The sequence below is a fragment of the Ceratotherium simum genome, chromosome 1 (genome assembly GCF_057802395.1).
Source record: "Ceratotherium simum simum isolate JZ-2026a chromosome 1, ASM5780239v1, whole genome shotgun sequence".
Classification (NCBI taxonomy): domain Eukaryota; kingdom Metazoa; phylum Chordata; class Mammalia; order Perissodactyla; family Rhinocerotidae; genus Ceratotherium; species Ceratotherium simum.
This window is the reverse complement of record NC_141900.1, coordinates 75,210,082-75,230,896: the sequence shown is the minus strand read 5'-3', so window position 1 is coordinate 75,230,896 and position 20,815 is coordinate 75,210,082. Positions and strand designations below refer to the sequence as shown.

The 20,815-nt window shown below is 40.3% G+C and overlaps 1 protein-coding gene across 2 annotated transcripts in view; it reads right to left on the bottom strand.

Annotated features, from left to right (window-relative positions):
- The window catches only part of MET (MET proto-oncogene, receptor tyrosine kinase), a 112,085-nt gene extending 94,000 nt beyond the window's left edge, over positions 1–18,085 (bottom strand). For both annotated transcript variants that reach the window (XM_004418777.3, XM_014785497.2), the window contains exon 1: positions 17,952–18,085. The gene's annotated coding sequence lies outside the window, so the exon portion shown is untranslated. The remainder of the gene's footprint in view (positions 1–17,951) is intronic.
- Positions 18,086–20,815: the final 2,730 nt, after the last annotated feature.

Here is a 20,815-nt window from a genome sequence, read left to right as displayed (position 1 = left end):
AAAACATTTCAATCCTGCTTTTAAGTGTAAAAAAGGGATTTATGATGATGGAAATTGCTGAGATCTCATATTAAGGAAATTGCAGTCATAAAAAGCTAAATCTAGCTGTCATAACTAAATCTCCAAGAGGACTTGCCAGAGTGAAATCCTAAGGAAAATTCTTAGCCCTTTCTACATTTATATTACTTCCATTAACTTTAAAAGTAAGCCCATAAAAACAAAGTTAAGGAAAGAAGATTCCAATAGGAGATTCCTGATGACATTTAAAATACTGTATTTATAAATACTCACTGGTTATGAAGAGTCATATTACATTATATCACACAATACTAATCAAATATTCAACAGCACCCATTGCATACCATGCTGTTGTCTAGATACTGAGAGTTTCTATCCTCAAAAAGTGTAGTCCATCGATTTGAAGATAGCAAGATAAATGCCAAAAATTTGAACGTGTAACTTAAATTGAAAAGTGAATGGATCTACTGGGATGTTGAGAAAGCAAATTTTAAACATGCTTTGTTGGGCATTTGATTCTTATGCCTAAGATTTAACACAGCATTATGATCATTAAAAAAGCCTAACCTGACTTTAGAAAGATAAAACAATACACCATGTCAAAAATTGCTTCTAACATAGCTAGACACTACCTTGACAATGATTTCTAACAGTAAGTCAAAGGACAGAAGAAATCTTCAGCATTTTTCAGCTCATCCAACTGCTCTTTTATATGACCACATTTAAATGATCCAAAATGCCCATGAGTCAATCTTATGTGTAATAATTACAGACTGGTTGGCTTGACAACATTCTTCCCAATAGCTCATAAAACCTTCTGGAGAAGAGGTGGGGTGTAGTGGAGAGAGTATAGTCAGACAGACTTCGATGTGATGTAAATCTGGGCTTTACCATTTACACACCTCTGACGCTGTGTCAGTTTCTTTATCTAACACATGAGGACAATGGTACACATCTTGTGGGTTGGCTGTGAAGGTTAGAGATAAATTATGAGAGACACTGGCATTCAATTATGCAACATACACTGGCTTTCAATAAATGTAGCTACTATGCTTATCAACCTACGTTGTGTTTTAGCCAGTTTTTGCCTGCCTTCATAAAAAATGAGGAACTTGGCACAGTCCACTGGGTGAGCCCACTCCAAATACCTGGTGACTGTTTTATCACCTTAGTCCTCTCGTCTACAGTTTAAATAGTGTTATTTCTTATTTTCCCACCCTTTGGTCATCTTGTAGTTTTCCCCTAAACTCATTTCAAGTTCTTCAAGTCCTTCTTAAGTTGTCCTCCAAGTCAAAGGCCATGGTAAGGTCTTTCCATACTAAGGAAGAACAACAAATAAGGAAGCATTACTTGACCTCTTTAAAGAAGAGCAAACCCGTACCTTCACTGAGGTCTAGCAAATAAAGATATAGGATGCCCAGTTAAGCCTGAATTGCACACAAACAATGAACAATTTTTTTAGTATAAGTATGTCCCATGAATGTATTTTATGTGACAATCCTAGTTGTAAGTAAACAGAGAAAAATAAAGGAATAATCATCCTTTTTACTAACAGAACTTAGATTGAAAAGATTTTGATTGAACCTATTCATCTATTGGGGTAGAACAGTATTTTTAAGGTTTTTGTAGCACATACACGTTGCAAAACTGCATACAATTTGTTGTTGTTGTTGTTTTGCTGCTGTATGTCTAAAACATGCTGTTTTCAAAGTGATTACCAGGGTAACCTGTTTCTAACAGTTGGTTTTAAAAGTCATGTGAAGGTATTTTTTTTTTTTTTACTAAAAATCAAGGATTTGTGTGCTGGTGGAGGAAAGTTATACTGTACATGGCAGCCTGTCATTGACATGAATTTCTGAAACAGAAAAAGTATTCCTAGATTGAACTAGTTAATTTATAATAAGCAAGCTTTATTAAAAATTCATATATAGGTGGCTATAGGAGAAAACAAGTTAAACATAGTACAAGAATAATTTTCATGTGTTATAATTAATGTTTTGGGGGCTACTCTAAACACTAATTCTTGATTATTACACAGATGTTGTTTCTTTAAAAGAGACCTAAATAGTGCTTTTATTCAGATTCTTGTCCAATACTGCACCTTTTCTTCTTCCAATAAACAGTTTAAAAGTTGGAAATGACTGAACTGTAGCATAAGAAAAAGCCAACTGTGCATTTTCTAGTTGTAACATATGATTGAGATCATTGCCAACTCCGATATGGTAAGAGTAAAGATAAAAAGAATAGAATTCCATTATATTCTCAAGATCATCCCTCATACATTTATAATCTGTTAGTAAACATCTTTGTCCTTTTAAGAATGGCTGAAAGTATTCAACTTCTGGGAAAGAAGAATAAAAGGACATTTGTTTTATCATTGTGCGTATGGTAAAAAGTCCTGTTCAGAAAATACACTGAACTGTCAGAGTCCTGACTGATGGACAGGCTTTTGTTCCATTAGTAACTTGTAGGTCAGACAAGAATGTCTCATCGCCCTTGAAAATGCGAAGGTTGAACTTCCCCAATGTTAAGAAAGTGCTAAGATGCTTGAAATCCTATAAAAGTATTTAAAAATATTTTTTCAGCCTAATGGATAGATCTAATTTTATAGTTCAGATTGTGCAGAAGTGCTACGAGATTTTGCTCAATTAATCTAGGAATACTGAATAACATGAAGCCACAAATCACATTTGAGAAACAGAATTTCTAAGTACGTAAGTTAAAATTAAAAAGTCTAGCAATCTTTTCCAGTGCATTCAACTATAGAATCTGAATAGGATAAACCTGACTGAACAGTCAGAGTGTGAACCACTGAAGGGAGACAAGTTGGAGAGGAAGCTGGTACATTACTCACTAATGAATCAGACACTTCTCTCCCTCAGTGTTTGAAAATGTTCTTGGCATAAGGCATGGTAAACTCCAAATGAGGGGAACTGTGCTCAGGTTTAGGTTTATAAAATGAATCAATCTCCTCTGGTGTTACCTAAAGCAGAAATCAAATGGCTGCAGAGGAACGCTGGTGGTGAGTGGACCCCATTCTTGTTACAGTGGCTGTCATGTAAAGAAAGAGAAATCAACATGCAGGGAAAGAGACAAAGGGGAGAGCCATGAGGGTGCCAAAGGCCAGGCGCTGGCCCTGAAATGTGGAGTGGTCAAATGAGGTGGGCATTCACTATTTTCACTTAGTCCTTAGGGTATGTCTGAATTTTATTTTGCTCACAGCTGAGAACGTTTTTTGGAAATCAAGGTTAGCAAGTAGACTCTCTGGCAGTGGAATGAACTTTCAAGGTGAAGTTTGTCAGTATATGACATTTCCTTTTTCAGGTAAAGTAGAAAAAAAGTTCTAGAAATCATGAAAACACTGAGTGGAAGGAATAGCCAAGCCTGGCTATATTTTGTACAGATGTGGATTCCTTGGGTGAACACAAAGCAATTCTAAAAGTGTTGGGAGAAAAATCAAAAGCACATAAATATCACTATGTTGAGATCAATATGTAATTAGAGGATAAAGAACTCCTATGTGGAAGATAACAACAACAAACAAACGAAAACACAGACACAGAGAACAGATATGTGGCTACCAGAAGATAAGGGGGGTGGGGAAGGGTGAAATGGGTAAAGGGGTCCATTTGTACAATGATGGATGGAAAATAGAATTTTGGTGGTGAATATGATGTAGTCCATACAGAAGTCAAATTATAATGATGTAAACCTGAAATCTCTATAATGTTATCAATCAACGTTACCCCAATAAAAAAAAAAGGAGCCAAAACTTTCTACCAAAATCGTTAACTACTTTTAAAAGAATAGAGAATGCCAAGCAAAAATATCCTTGTAAAAACAGAACAGCACAGAAAAATAAGTACAGAAGTACAGAATCCAATTTCTAAAACTCAGTAAACACTCTGGATCCTTGCGAAATCAATAAATCAAAAGGTTAGGACAACCTGAAAACAACTGTGCTCAGGATTGCGTTTATATAACTGATCAATTCAAGGAAAAATAATTCAAGGCAGTTTGTGTGTGTGTGTGTGTGTGCGTGTGTGTGTGTGTAGAAGGTATGTGTGTTTGAAGGAGGAGGGAGAGAGAGAAACAGAAAGAGAGAAGAGAGGGCAACACATAAAAAAAAAAAAAACCTTTTCAACCATCCAAGTGTTGCCCTCTGGCTGGTAGTCCCAGCCGCCTACCCCACTGCACTCCAGGCAGTGCTGCAAAGACAGGTGCACATCCCTGGGGGAACAAACTGGGAAGAAGAGCTAACTGTGGCAGACAGAGGCAGGGACAAGGAGTATTTCAGAGTGGTGATATTACTCGAGCTGGGTCTTGTAGGATAAACTGGAGTTGCTCAAGCACAGCTGAGGAGGGGGACAGACTCTCTGCACAGAGGAGCGGCACCTCAGGGAAAATGTGCAGGGCTGTTCAGGATGCTGTAACCGGCATAGAGGCTGTGTGGGCTGGGCTCGGTGTGGATGAAGCTGGAAGATTAGGCTGGGGCCACATCACAGCAACCTTTATATGTCCTGTTGAGGGGTCTGCACCTTATCTGTAGCGGACAGTCATTGGGAGGTTTTAAGGAGAAGATGAAAATCAGCAATATCTATATATTAGACAATTTTGGTGACAATGTGGAGAGTGGACTGGAGTGGTAAGGAGCTAGAGGCCAGAAGACATGCCAGAAGATCACTGCATCTGTTCAGGCAATAGAGAATGAAGATTAACAACAGAGTGAAGACTCCCAGATCTGTATTTTCATCTCTATCTCCAGAAAGTCCAGAAATCCATCTCTCAAGCATCAGTTTTGTATGTCCAACAGCTATTTAAGACTAAATTTGACAAATTTTTATTGAGGTCCTATTATGTGCCAGTTTCTTAGGGTAAACGAGTAAACAAAACAAACATTCCTGCCCCTGTGGAACTTAGTTTCTCAAAGGTGGATCCAGACAACAAATTATACATACAACAATTAAGTTGATCATGTAGTGTGTTAGAAGTTGATAAGCGTTAGAGGCAAAAAAAAGAGAAGGGTTGGGGGATCAGGAGCACCCAGAGGGAAGGTGGTGGGAGAGGTTAGGAGCTTTGAAAAGTTGGGAAGGCGGCTTTTAAGGAAAGAGTTGAAGGAGGAGAGTACTTAGCCATCTGAGATGTGAAAAGAGATTTCTGGTCAGAGGCAAGAAGGACCAAATGGAGAGCATGCCTGGTGTGTTTGAGGCACAGCAAAGGGGTCAGTAAGCCTGGATCTTGGTGACTAGATGAGATCACACAGGACAAAGAATCAGAGCATGTAGGGCCTGTGGGTCACTGTGAGGTTTGGGTTTTTATTAGCATGAAACGGGAAGCCACTGAAGGGCGTTGAGCAAGTGAATGATTATGTTTGAATGGAATCAAAAACTTGACCGCGTGTGGGAGAAGACTGCTGGTGGCAGGGGGTGGGAGAGGGCAAAAACGGAGAAGTGAGACCAGTTGGGAGGCTGCTGCAGTAGTCCAGGTGAGCGATGGGCCAGAGAGGAAGGAGTGAGTGATGAGAGGTGGCTGAACTCTGGTTATATTTTGAAGATAGAGCTAACAGGATTTGGTGATGGATTTGGATGTGGGATGTGTGAGAAAAAAAGGAGTCAAAAACACTCCAAAGATTTTGGGTTTTGTAACCGGGAGAACGGCTTTGCCAGTTACTGACATGGAGAAGCTGGTGGGTGGAGCAAGCAAGGCGAGGATGTGAGAAGATCAGGAGTTTAGTTTTGTTCATGTTTGAGATACTTTTTAGGCATCCAAGTGGAGCTGTTGAGTATGCAGTTGGATATTTGAGTCCTGGAGTTGGCCTGGACTAGAGATTTAAATTAGGACGTTGTCTGCATATCGATGGTATGAAAAGCTACGAGATTGGATGAAACTACCAAGGGAAAGAGTGCAGAGAATGAAGAGAGGAGGACTGGGCTCCGGGAACACCAAAGCTAATAGGCTGGGGAGAAGAGGGTGAACGAGACAAAGAGACTAAGAGGGAGCAGTTGGATTTCCTTCTGGCACTTCCATTTACTCCCCTGGAACTTGCTGTCCCACTTGGTGTCCTGTCTCAGTGCATAACATTTCCCACATTTCCAGGGCATCATTCTTGACTCCCACCAACAGGTGTTTTAAATATGTTTATCTGCTTCCATCCCCATTGCCACTGAAAGTTCAGGGCAGTGTCACTTCTTGCCTAGATTACTACAACAGCTTCCTACCTGGTCTTCCCTCTCCATTCTTGCCCCTGATCATCCGTTCCCCAACATACCAGAGAAATCTTTCTGAAATGACAAACTGATTATGTTACTTCTCTGTTTAAAAACAGTTCAACTCCTTAGCATGGCTTAAAAGCCATGCATGATTTGGCTTCTGCCTAATTCTCCAGTCTTGCCTCTTACCATTGCTCCCCTAGAAATCTAGGCTCTAGCCAACCTGCTCTTCTGAGTTGTTGAAGCAAACTGTGTGCTCTCTCACTCTGAGTCTCAGTACATGCAGATCCCTCTTTCTGGCACACTTTGCCCTGACCTTCACCTGGTTTACTTTTACTCTAGGTAACACTTCTTTTAGGTGGCCTTCTCCAATGCCTCTCTCACCCTCTAGTAAGAGATTGGGAACTCTCCCATGTGCTTATACACCAAACCTTCCTTCTCCTTATCTAGACTTTATCATGTTGTGTTATAATTTACTTATCTGTATCTCCCACTAGACTGTAAGCTCTATTTTTAGCCCCTGGTGTAGTGCCATTACATGGCACCTGGTAAAGATCTGTTGAAGAATGGATAATGGAATGAATTAATACATAAAAGAATGATCCAGAACAAAGACTTTGGCAGTATGGATATGATAGAAAGAAAGGATGAGATCAGAGAGATATTAAAGAGATACAATTTATGTGACAATTATTTAATATAGATTTTGATCACAGGAAAGAATGAGATGTCAAGGATGGCTAAAAAAGTATCTATCTTGGGTGTCATCAACAAAGGTAAGGAAAACAGGCAGAGACGAGTTTTGGGGCCAAAATAGTAGTTCAGTTAACAACTCTGAGGTATCTGTTGGTCATTCAAGTGCAAGTGTCTATAAAGTAGTTAATCTATAAAGTAGTTAACAACATGGGCATGATGGTCTAGAGCAAAGAGGGAGTCAGAGATAGCAATCTGTGAGCCACTGGTCCATCAGTGTATTTGAAGTCATGGAGGTAAGTGAGATCACCCACAGGCATGTTCAGTAAGTAGAAAGGAGACATTCAGATGGAACCAAAAAGACAAGAATCTAAACTTTAAAGGTAAAAGGAAGAGTTTGAGTGGTATTTCAGAAGCTAAAGGAGAAATTTCAAGAAAGGAGAAGCAAGACGCACGCGTAGTGTCAAATTTCACAGAGGGGGCAAGTGGGATAAAAACAAAAGTGTCCATCAGATTTGGCAATGAGGAGGTTACTGGTGATTAGAGTGGGGGCACTTTCTCAGGAGTGTGGAACAGACTGCTTGAGTTGAATGAGGTAAGGAATGAATGTGAGTAGACAAAAAGAGTTACAAATTTATTTTCAAGAATTCTTTATTTAAAGGCTGAGGTAGAAATAGGAGTGAATACTTAAGGTAACTGTGTATTAAAGATCAGAATGTCTAACATATGTATTTTCTTTCCTTCTAGAAGAAGCAACAAGTTGAGTAAGGGCTGAATGAAAAAAGGTGAGGGAGATTTTAAAAGATGCGAGGGGTTGGTAGGGAAGACAGGATAGAAGGAGCAAGGTGCTTGAAGAAGTGAGAAAGAATGGGACCAAGGCCATAGGTTGAAAAGACCATTTCATCATTTGAGACATAAGCAAGGAGGTAATAATGGGTGACATGGAAACCATATGGGCTTCTGTTTACTCTCTAAACTATAAAAAAAATATTACACTGAGAATGAGGGGAGCCAAAGAGATTCAAGAACTTGAGGGAATGGTGAAAGTTTGAAATCACTGTAATGGGAATGGGGAAAATGGGAAATGACCAAAACAAGACTAAAAGTTCACTTGAGATAATACTCATCCTAATACACAATGCCCATTCTCACCGAGTGTCCAAGCAGTCTGCAAGGCAGATTTGGGAATTAAATAATTCCATAATCATGACCTCTGTAGTGAATTCTTTGTAATGTTTATATAATTCATCAGATCTATGGGCCTTTATTAAGAGGAAATGCCAGCATTTGATTATTTTTATTTCAAAACCAGTTTTATTGAAATCTGCAAGGAATAACTTCAGGGAAAAGAAAAACATATTGAAACAGATACTCTGCTCGCTTTTCAATAAAACCAACAGTCTAAAGATGTTAAAGAAATGAATCAGATATAATGATCATCTAACTCTGAAAATTAAAACCCATTTAGGAATTGTGAGGGAGGCTTGATCCTAAATACCAGCCTAGTTATTCATTCAGAATCTTTAATAACATTTAGAAAGTAATTAAACAACTTATGACATAGATTCAGGGCTGTCACCTTTCATTGTTGTTAATGAAATTGTCTGGGGTTTTATCTGCACTTTTCTGGCGATTTAAAGAACAATTTTTTTTGGTAAGCTCTTTGAAGACCAGAAGAATGTTTAAAATCTTTGGACCTTGATGTTCAGATTTCAATGAACAACCCACGTACGTTAGTGAGAGTGAAATAAAATTTAGAAGTATCTTAACTTGAACATGTTAGAAAGTGAATTTTTGAAAAGTCCAAAATGCGTATTGATTTCTGTTAGGAGAAAGCTTTCTTCTGTCAGCAAACTTTGCTTTGGCTGCTTCATTATATAATAAATGGAACTTAAAATATTTATTGTACTATTTTACACTCAACTAAAGAAAAAAAAGCTAGGGTAATATTTTAAGCCCAAAGGTTCATGTAGGCCCTAAATGATTCTATTTGTCTGCTGTCTTTGTCTTAACTAGATAATAGTCAAACCGCAAGCTCACTTGGGACAGTGCAGCCATCGGCAGGAGCTGGAGGGATTCTGCCTGAATGTGAGGCCAGAGTCAGATGACAGCTGCTCACCTAAGACTCGCAGAGGAACAAAACGACAGGAAGTGAAGGCAGGCCCTGATACGAGCTTTCCTCACATCTTTAGACCACTGTCTGAGCTTGTGTTTAGAACATGAAAATGCAATTCCTATGCACACTCTAGCGTGAACTCTGTATAACGAAGGCCCAAAGAAATGGCCTCAAGATAATATCTGCAAGAAAAACTCATATACATCTACAGTACAGGATATCCCAATGGAAAGTAATTATGGATTATAGTTTTTAGGGCCATAACTTTTGGTCCCAACAGTAATGAATGCATTATAATTCTCTGATCCACTAGAAAATGAATATAGTCATGAAAACAATGTAAAACATTTATAAGTTTGTTTGGTTAATACTATGATTTCCTTTGAGAACATGAAATTTCATTTAGAGTGTTGGCGAGTAGCTGATAGAGTGCTTAGGACATGACTCCGACACTCTTTCTGCTCCTGCTACGTATTCCTGCATTCTTCCTGGTAGCTGAGGGTAGGATAGACTAAGAGGCCTCCTTTAGGAATGGACAGATAACAAGTTTAGTCTTTCCAAAAATCAAACCACATGGGACAGAGTTGGAGGAAGTTTAGACTTTGCTTATCACGAGCCCTACCATTTTCTGTGAGTGTCCCTTGATTCCCCACTGTTTTGGCCAGTTTTTTTTCCCTACTTGGAAGGTGGCAGCCTGATTCCTGATGGGACACTCTCTTCGTGACTTACAATGCACCCAGGCCCATCATCCTTCAGCATATCCATCTACCTCTCCCCTCCCATAACCTCGCTTCTCCAATACCCCATCAAAACCTCCAGGTCTGCTCCTTCGTTATCTATTTTCTCTATCTGGTGCGTGAGAGTTATCATAAAAAATTTCTTAAATTGAACTACCATTTTCAGAATGTTCACATACAGAGGCAGTTGACTGCTCATTTATCAAATTCTGAGACCTTTGAATTAGAGTTTAAAAAATCATCTAAATATGAATGTGTACAAACACACTGACACACGATTATCACTGACAGTTTGGTCAACGATTGAAATAAAAATTAAGCATGTCAAAACTATATAATTAAGTTATTCCTTACACAGAGCTATCTATAATAAAATTTCAAAACAAGCTTTAATGATGATATATGTATTCAGTCAAGAGTTCACCTAAGAGAACCTCTATTTCAACATGATAACACAATTTTCCTTTTTCTCCACACCAAGATTTAAGAAATTGACAAATTCTGGCATCCCTATGCCACACAGAAACAACACACTTTTGATCAGTGAAGGTTTTCTGAGGACAAAACATGATGAGTAGTTAGAAATTCACAGCATGGTTATCAAGAAAGATTTCAATGCCCATGTTTCAGTACTATGCCTTCTTCTATTACTACTTTACTTCTTTTAGAGACAAGGCATTGCTGTCTCCATAGAAGTCAGCACTAATCATGTGCATTTCAACTGCACTGAAAGCTACGTATTTGTGCTGAGTCCATAAGGGAAGTCTAGGTACCAGAAAATACACACTCACAAACAGGAAATCTAACTACGGTAAGAAGGTGTTTTCCTCCACACAATAGAGTCAAAGATGTGTCATCTGTGTAATTTGGAGTAAAACCCAACACCACGATTATTGTTGAGTACCTCCCTCTCCCCTCGTATATGATGGCAACTTATGATTATAGCATTACGTTTTCCAAGCCTGTTTCAACTTGTTTATACATACAAACGACCTGCCCTTTTCTGTGCATAGCTTTCAATCAGTAAGCATGTCAAGGTGGGAGGAAGAATGGCAGAAACAGTAAAAGGGGAAAAAAATCAATATTCAGAAAGCATATGGTAACAACTGAATATTTAATCAAATTAGCCTACAAATTCCTTCCTATTTTCAGCACTCTCTGCAAGGCAATTGCTTCGTGGTACAGAATGAATTTCAATAAATGTCATATATTTAGTTAGATGGCTTATTTTTAAAATTTGTTGAACCAGGTCACTGACTCAGAACAGATCTCATTCCAAGACATGACAGATGGATATTGATATCGAATGCAAAGATTGACATTAGCTGGAAGGTTCCGGGAAGAAGAAAGTCATTCATCATTCAACAAAATATTTACTGAGTACCTACTGTGTGCCAGGATAAAATGATAAATATTTGGACGTTATATTTACATTACAATAGAAAGAGGAATGGTGCCAAAATAATTTCCTTGGGGTTAGTAAAGATTACAACTGAATACCAATGGTAAGCAAGGTCTTTAAAAGTACTTATATTTTTCACACTGCATCAGAAAAATGCATTAGCACTCATTCAAACATCCATTCTGTCATGGTTGCAGGATTTCAGACCTAACTTAGATTTTTGAAGATGCTGTTTACTGACCCTCAGCAAAAATCAACTTCCTATTTTCCAGGAACAAAAAGGGCCTTACATGGTTTCAAAGATTTCTTAGACATCAAAGAGCTTAGAGAGACATACAGTTTATGGGTAATGATTTAGGATTTAGTGAATCAAAAACACATGGATTAAATTTCCTTTAAAAGACCCCTGGGTTTAAATTTTAAAAGCTAAAATGTTGGTCTAAACACATGTTAGTCCCAAGCAAAGCTAAAACTTATTTTTAAAGATAGTTGGAGCTGTCTTATGGACCCGAAACTTGGCTGGATTTTCCTTTCTTACATGATCAGGCCTCAAAGGAGGCAACCTGCCTTCTGCTAAACAAATTACTCCACCTCTCTCTTTCTCTGCCTTGTGAAGACTGCATTATTTCAAAGGTCTCCAGCTTTGAACGCTCTTCTTGATATTTTCAATAAAATATTAAAAATCAGAAACATCCCGTGGTCTTATAAAACAATTGGGGTACTTTTTGATGCCTCCAAGTGAATTCTTTGTTTTACATACAATTTCAAAATTGGACCTGAGATTCTAGGTGCTGCCTCAGAATTCCAACTATTGGGGAGCATGAGATGATTTCAAAACAGGAAAAGGCCACTAATCTTAATATGTGCTCTGTTTCATGATATATTATTATATTTGCATTTAAAATAGTAGGAAGAAATACAGTACATAATCTTCCATTCTAACACAATGGCCTTCCGGAAGGCCGCTAGCCTGGGCATTTCACTGAGTTTTTAGGATTAAAGGAAACAAGTTAGTGCACAACCTGTGAGCTTTTATTCCTTTGGAAAAATAGATTGTAACACTGATCTGATGGTTTTTAAAGGGCACTCGAAACCAATGCAGTGCTTGTTTTGAGTTTCAACGGTAGAGGAATAACAACTGATGAAGTTCAGTCAGATCTAAAAAAACAAAACAAAACAAAGAAAGCACCAGTATTCCCAAGAGAGAGTTTATTCTGAATGAGAACTTGGAAATGAAATATGAAATCTACATATAAAGTTATGATGAATTTAGGTTTCAGAAAATGATTGCTTCAGTTTAAGAATGAAATAACGAGATTACCCTTTAGTTTAGAAATATACATAGCTTGATAGAAAGTATGTGGGCTGATGAGCTTAGAAAAATAAGTATATGCCAATAGATGATGAATTATAAAATATCTTTTTCCTTTTTAAATTGCTAAGCTAATTTTCCAGAGACGAAAAATATCAGAACTCTACAAGATAAAACACTTTGCAGAAGCAGTCCTGGGGATCTTTGGCCATGCATGCTTTTGCTGCTGAATTCAACAGCACCCGAAGGTGACACAGGGGACCACTTGGCAGGTACAGTCATGGCTAAGATTGCAAACAGGACTACCAGAAGCCAAATTTGGCCTGCAGACATCTTGTCTCTCTAGCCTGCACAGTGTTTTAAAAGAGGCTGAGTCAACATTTTAAAACTGAGAGATTTCTAGCTTCTCCTGAAAATCTGAAAGACAACATCACACGGGCCCATGCCACACACTGGGCCTCGTGACAACTGTGATGATGCAAAGTGGTGGCTGCTGCCTCTTAGGTAGGGCTTCTTCTGAGCAGACTGTCAGTCTCTAGGGAAAGGGTTAGTTTTATTCATTAGGTTACTTGTTTGCAAATCTTCATACAGGATACAGAGAGGGCATAAAGGGGAAGGAAGAAAATCCAACATAGTGGTTTAACACTGGAAAGGGAAAAGGAAGGGGAGAGAGAGAAGGAAAGAAAGAAGTGCACAGCAGACAGAAGCTGTATACCACAAGCAATTACCTCCGTGGCTGTCTCCAGATTTATACTATGGGAGGGATCCATGACGAAAGCTATGAGTATTACTCTCAACAAATCCCACTGGGCCAGGCTCACAATAGAGAAAATAAGAAGGAAAATTGTCCCAATGGAGCAATATCGCCGATCAAGGACAGGATGTGGGGATGGGACCAGGCAAACGCAGGAAAATACCAACGGTTCTCTTCTTCCAACCCCATAAACCAAGGGATGTGGCCCACTCCTTTATCTTCATCTTTGAGACTGTAGTGAACTATGGCAGGCACTGTCTGGGTATTTCTCATAAAAAACCAGGGACTCCATGTACAGCTGTGCAGGCTGTGCACTGCACAATTCTAGAGACAACAAAATGAGAGTGGCACTCCTGAGGAATGCAAAGTAGAAGCTCTGCTCCAGATATCCACATGGCTCTTTCTCTCATTTCCTTCAGGTTCTAGTTCAAAGACCACCTTTGCAGTGAGGCCTTCTCTGACCCCATGACTGAATTGTTCAATCACCACCCTACCCCTTCTTATCCTTGACTGTCCCTACTCCCCTTCACCACTTGATGCTTCCTCGTAACTCTTATCATGACCTCACATACAACACATTTTATTTTATTTATTGTTTGCCTTCCTCAGTATAGAACAGAGAATCATAAGGTCAGAGACTTTTGTCTGCTTTACTCTCTGCTGCATTGCCAGAGTCTAGAATTATGCCTGGTAGGTACACAACAAATTATGCTGAATGGTTAAATCCTTAATCACATTCTTAGAGTACAGGGACCTGGCTTTCGCTAGAACCTGTGATTCTCTGACCATATGTCATAATTGCTCTGACCATATTTCCTAATAATCCTTAGTTATATTAGGAGAAATACATTTTCAAACCCTATGGACCATTATATAATTTATACAGCTCATAAGCTCTTACATAATTTCTATGGGACCTACAGCTACATAATTTATTACAGAAATTAAAAACAACAGGAGTAACCTGTATAAACGTACTTGCACAAATTTACACAATCACAGAAGAAATACGTATACCTAGGCATGCAATTAGCCAGTTAACTGTTTTCTTATTTCACCGTGCTTACACCTCCAGCCACAAATGCCACACGTGTGATTTTTCTCTCAATTAAGTTTTACAGCTTATAAAAACACTTTCTTCATTTTGTCCCTTGAAAAGCAAAGTACTTTGATTTTACTGGATGTTTTTATTGAAACAAATCCCAAGGGGAATATACTAAACTGTTAAACACAGCTGAAGAGATATCTGAGAATGGGCTTTCTGATAGAAGAGTAGATTACAAAATTACTCACAGCTCTTAATCTGATAATAGGAGAATGCCCCACACATATGAATGGAGCCTTTCTTGGTATGCTTTACCACAATGAGAAAGAGAGAAAAAGAGAACTGGAGAAAAGAGGTGAGAAAAACCCCAGAGACCAGAAATGTCATAGTCATCATTTATCACTAACCTAAGGATCCCAACCTATTTCTCGATGGAAAATGCTTCAGATAGCTAACCCTCATCGATGTCTGGGCAGAGGCTGTGTGGTGCTGTTGAGATATCATGGGGGCTGGGATCAAGCACAGAGTTTCCTTGTCTATAACATGGGGAGGTCAAGATTTTAATATCAGCCTTGCCTATTTTGCAAGGTTGTTGTAGTATGAGAAAGATGATATACTCAGAAACAGCTTGAAAATTTTAAGAGGCCTCTAAGTTATGATTTTTTGATTTCTAAAAAATTTCTATTATTTACCAGCAAACGGGATGACTCCTAACATTGTCATTCTCCTTAATAATTAAATATGTGTGATGTCCCCTTAATAACTATGGATCTTGGTTCAGTTTCTATGTGTGATATTTATCTGTATATCTAGATTTTAAACTCTTCAAGGGCAGAGATTTCATTTCTTCCCTTTAAAAAATGTTCCCCTAGTACCAAACACATAGAACGCTCAACATACAGTTCTTAGCTATTTTTGGTGAGGCGAATGTGGGCCTGGCAGCAACTGAGTGTCTGTTAAGAACAGAGAATCAAAGTGATCCTGAGTTGACATCAGTCAGTATATCTACCATTTATTACTAAGAGGTGACTATTTTGCAATGAGCAAAGCCCTTGAAGAAACTCTGCCCTGAAGGCTCAGAGTCAAAGGCACCAGTTTCAACATACACCAGGGAAGTAAAGGAGGTTACATGCCCGGCCCTTGAGCTTCCGCATATTTTCAATCCCCTTAAGGTGGCACAATTAAGAAATTCGGGATTCCATGAACAAACACAGAATATTATGGATGGTGGGAAAAGAAAGCATAGACAGTCTGGTGAGAAGCATTAAGCCTAATGACAGTGAAGAAACCATGAAATTGGAGTGGAGAAAAGCATAGAAGGGCTTGGAAGCAGCTCTGACCAAACCAAGGGAAAGGGATGAGGAGGAAGGGGGCAGAGAGACCGGAGCTGCTCTGAACGTGCAGGGAGCTGTGTACACACCATGGGTGTGTCACCATAGGCACTGGTGCAGCCACTTAGAGAACAGTGTGCGTCCTGAGAGGATGTTAGACCTTTTGAGTTATTCACTTTGTTTTGAGATGACCACATTTGAGAAAAAGTTTGTTTGAGGCTATTATACCCATTTGTAAAAGGAAAATTAGACTAATGCTATTTTGGACTATTTTTTAGACCAATGCTATTTTGGACTATTTTTTAATCAACAGCTAAGGAAATTGATTTTTGAAATGTATTTCTTAATCTAACCCTCATTAAAACAATTTTTTTTTAAATTTCAAGATTATAGTGGGACATACACATACAGTCTTAAAGGAATTTATAAGAGTATTTCCCCCACTTAGAAAAGTAACATTTTTCTTTTATTGTAGGTTTAAAAGTCATGAAAATACTAGTTACGAGCTTTCATAGTGACCGGCTGTGGTTCATCTTGCACATCTTTATCATTCAGATAAACCTTATCCACTAATTCTGAAGGCACGGAGTGTACATCTAATGTAAACCTCTACTGCAAGTATTAAGAACAAAGCAATCTTAGAAAAAGCAGTAGTCAGCAGATCATCTTCTATATGCCATAAATTCCATCATATTAAAATCAAAATATACTTAGGTTAATAACTACAGGCTGACGCACTGTCAAGTTTGAAACGAACAGAATTTTTAAAACACCAGTATATTTTATAGGCAATCAGACACATTTTTGGTACAACAAAAAATTTCTTATGAGTGATGTAAATTTCACCTGTCTTATTCAGCAACCCAAAAAGAATGAACACTGAATACACCACAGACTTTTGCAGTCTATGATTGGAACCAAAGCGTCTCAGCTCTGTTCCATTATGGACGGTGACATGTTAAAACAAAGCCCAGTAAGCTCAGAGCTGGAAAGGAAAGCTATGTACCTGTAAATAATCTGAGCACCACTTACAGTTTACATAAAAGCACAATTTATGTCCCAGTAGCAAAGAGAAACATGATGTACACCATTTTCAGATCATCCTCATGCAGAAAAAATTCATTAGTCAGCTATAATAGTTTAGCTGTAAAGGAAAATAATGTTTTTCTGAATCCATTTGCATGGCAATGTGCATGTGTCTGGCTGATGAAAATGACAGGAGAAACCTCCACCCAACTCTACACAACATTAACAGTCTTCTTAAAATTCAGGAGAGGGTCCAGATAGTCTATATTCTCTCCAACGTCAGTTTTTACAATCCTCTCACATTCATCGACCATCTTGAACTTGGCAATTAAAGTATCCTGATTATTTTGCCTAAGAGAGTTGACAATATTTCATTCTGCCCCAAGGCTCCTTTGAACATAAAATTGTTAAATTGTAAAATACACTGGGCAACTATTCATGTGTGAGCCACTGCAACCCTCTCCAACTGTCAAATTAGTAAGTGACTCTTTTAAAACATAAAAGGTATGAAATGGGAAACCGTACTTGGGAGTAAATTCTGCATTGGCAATAGCTGGTGAAAATACTTTCGTTGGTGCTTTAATTACTGGGTCAGTACCAGTACAAGCCAGACTGCCGACTGCTGGTTATAATCTATTTCACCTAATAAGATAGATGTCCTCCACAGAGTCCCAGCCAAGAGAGAAAGTACGATTGAAAATGATGGATCACAAAGCCCTGTGTATTTGCTAGAAATGAAGAATTCAGACCTTCACAGAAACACCTGCCCCTTGGAAGGACCCCTACGTAATACAGATAAAGCAGGGTTGGGAACAAGGAAACCGCTCTGCGGCTCAAACCTTGCCGGCTGCATCACCCCGGGACTGGGTGACCGGATCCCCTTTGTAAGGGCTGAGTCAGATCACAGCCTTGAAACTTGCCCGGCCATAACAGTCATCCATCACCCTCTACCTCTGACTGGCTGTGGTTTAATCTTGTCATCTGTGTACATCTTTATCATTCAGACAAACCTAATTCTGAAAGCACAGAGTGTACATCTAATGTAAACCCCTGTTGCAATGTATTGCGCCCCTCTCTCTCCAGAGTCATACAGGTGGCCGTCAGAAGCAACCCCCTAAAACGAAAAGCCCCATTCTAGTTTCGACTCCCCCCTGGCCACAGTCCTTCAGTTTCTGAAGCCCCTAAACTCTCGCCCACCTCCCCGGTCTCGTCCTCTGGAACAGCAGTCAGGTCTCTTAGGGGAACAAAGAGAGGAGAAGCGCTGGGGCCAGGGGTGGGTACGGGATCTGAAGGGGACTGCAGTTTTACCTTGCGGCGCCCAGGACCCGGCGGAGGAGAAGTCAGCCGCGCTGGGACCACCGGCGCGCTCCGCGCCTCCCCGCCTCCTCGCAGCAAGTCAGCTGTCGCCCCGCATCTGGCTCGCGCCCTCCGCTGGGCTCTGCATCTGGTCACAAAGCGCTCGGGGCTCGGGGCGCTGCGGGCGGCGAGAACCGCCGGGTCACCTGCCTCCGGGCCCAGCCGAGCGCCCCGTCGGCTCGCCGACCGCGCTCCCTCCGCCCCTCCGCACCCGCGCGCTGCCCGGCCCGTGACTCAGCCGGGCATCGGCGCGCGCGGCCCGGGCGCGTCCAGGCGGGAGGCACGGCCAGGCGACCCGACCGCGGCGCTCGCCCGCCCGCCCCAGCACGTGTCTGACTGTCTCGCGCACTGTCCGTCCGCTGCGTCCGCCGGTCCCAGGACCGCTGAGGTGGGGACTGGCACCACCCAGAGGGGGAAATCGGCCCCCGCCCTTCCTGCCGCCCGCGCGCCGCGCCTGGCCCCGCGGGGGTCGCGTTTCCTCCCGCCCCGCCCACGGCAAGGTGAAACTTTCTAGGTGGAGAAGTTTCCTCGCCCTGGCTGCGCGCTCTCTCCTCCCCCAGCTCGGGGAGTTTGAAGTTTGCAGCACCGGAGATAAGCGGCACCGAGTCTCCCCCTCCTGGTGCTCGCGCGGCGAGCGTCCCCCGGCGCGCACCCTCCGCGCTCCCCCGCGCGCGGCCGGCGGGAAAAGCGCGAGGCTCTGCCCGGAGCCTCTCCCGCGGCTCCGCCGGCCGCCGGGCGCTGCCCCGCGGGGAGGAGGGTTAGGGCGCCGCGGAAACAAGGCATTCATTGTCCAGGCGGAGGTGGGAGTAGGTGGACGAACTGTCCCAATGATATCGTTATGCAACCATTATCCCCTACTATAATAACTCGGATTTCTGGAAGGAAGAACAACACAGGAGTTGAACCCTGATGAAACTTCACTATCACTTTTTTTTTTTGTAGCAGGAAACAGGCTGATTAAATAACTAGGCAAACATCAAGGAACAAGCAAAACAGAACAAAAGTTTAATTCTTGAATGTTGAAATCTTATGATTTTTTTTTTTAAAAAAAGGGTGTTAGGGCCTTGGTGAGTTGTATCAGGATAACTTTTTATATCTCACATGTCTGAATATAAAAATTGACATTAACCTTCAAGAGAAAATAAACACTCAAAGGTAACAGGATCTAAGGAAGAGCGTTGCCTATTAGGACTTAGCATTCTCCTCTCTGCCTCTGGGAAGGGCTTGTCAGATAGTGGCATCTGGTAGTTATTGACAGTCATGGGACAAAACGACATTGACTGTGTAGGTTCAGGAATTATTTACTACAGAATGAAAAATAGGAAAATATAGTAAGAACAGTTACCGTTTTCCTGAGAGCTTACTATGTGCCAGGCACTTTACCCGGGACTACACAGAGCCGTTTCCATCCTCAAATGTGATTACCTCATGATTCCCCAATTTTATGGAAAAGGAAAGTTCCCGTTACATAATACTGTGCTAGAACCCTGCATTGAACCGTTTTGCAGATGAGGAAACTGAGTGCCTGAGAGTTCCTATGAGGGTCACACAGCTGGTTAGTAGAAGAGGAGAGGTTAGAACCCAGCTCTCAAATCCCAGTCAGGTGTTCTTCACAACATGCCAAGAGGCCACAGCCTGGGAAGGCTAAATAAACAACACAGCCCTACTGAAGATTTCCTAATATCACATGGTGTAATTTAACAATGACTAGGGTTCATATTAAAATGCTAATTGACTGGTTGGAGGCCCCTGGGCCTATTTATGGACAGGTCAATTATAGTTTTGGGGTTCAGTACCAACTTCCAATAAAAGGTGAATAAACTAATGAATTTACACACACACACACACACATATAATTAGTCACAGTTGTCCAAAGGAATGATTAGAGTGCTGATTCTGTTTCCTGGTTTCCATAGCAATATGTTAACTGGATTTTTAGATTGCATTATGTAGTTGCCTTAACAGGTTTTCTGAGTTTGAGTGCCATGATAAAAATATAAAAGAAAAAAATTACAATTAAAGTGGTAGAAAGACCCAGAAAATCCAGTACAAACTGGAAAATAAAATAGATTATAAATCCAAATAACCTATTATATATTTTCAGCACTGAAGTTTCCTAGTTTCTAGTTACTGACAAATTTCAGTCCAATTTTGAAACTTATTAAGAATTGTCATTTTGATTTATTAATTATAAATAAGGAGATAATATTTTATAAAAATAACATAACTAAGAATAGCATAACTAAAAGTAACTGAGTGTATGAAAATTAAATAATTAGTTTTTACGCACTACCTAGATAGGTTTGATCCAGAAAAGAGTTAAAAGTAATTGCACATATTTGGAAAAGGAAAGAAGCAAAAAAAGAAAAAAAAAAGGTCATAGGAGTTCTACAATTCAATTTTGGTTTTGTGGCCAACTTTAATTGTTGCTGTTTAACTTCCCTTGGATCCATGGCATGGGTGACACACTGTATGATGAAGTTCTGTTGGTATTTTCCTAACCAAACCAAACCCCTGTGGCCAACATTGTTGGCTGGCTAAGCCAGCACCTGTTCCCAACCAGATATTCCCTTGCCTGCCTCCACTCTTATAGCTGGAAAGGAGAAATACTTGCTTTCTCAGACTCCTTTGCAACCAGACATAACCATGTGATGTCATTCTGGTGATGAGTTAAGCTGAGGTCTATTGGGGACTTCTGGAAAAGAGTTTAGTTTCCCTAATAAGCTGGTGCCACCCCTTCTCACTTCTTGCGTTCTTGATTTCATATATAATGCTCAGCAAAGAGCTAGCCATCTTGCAACCATGAGGAGAAAAGT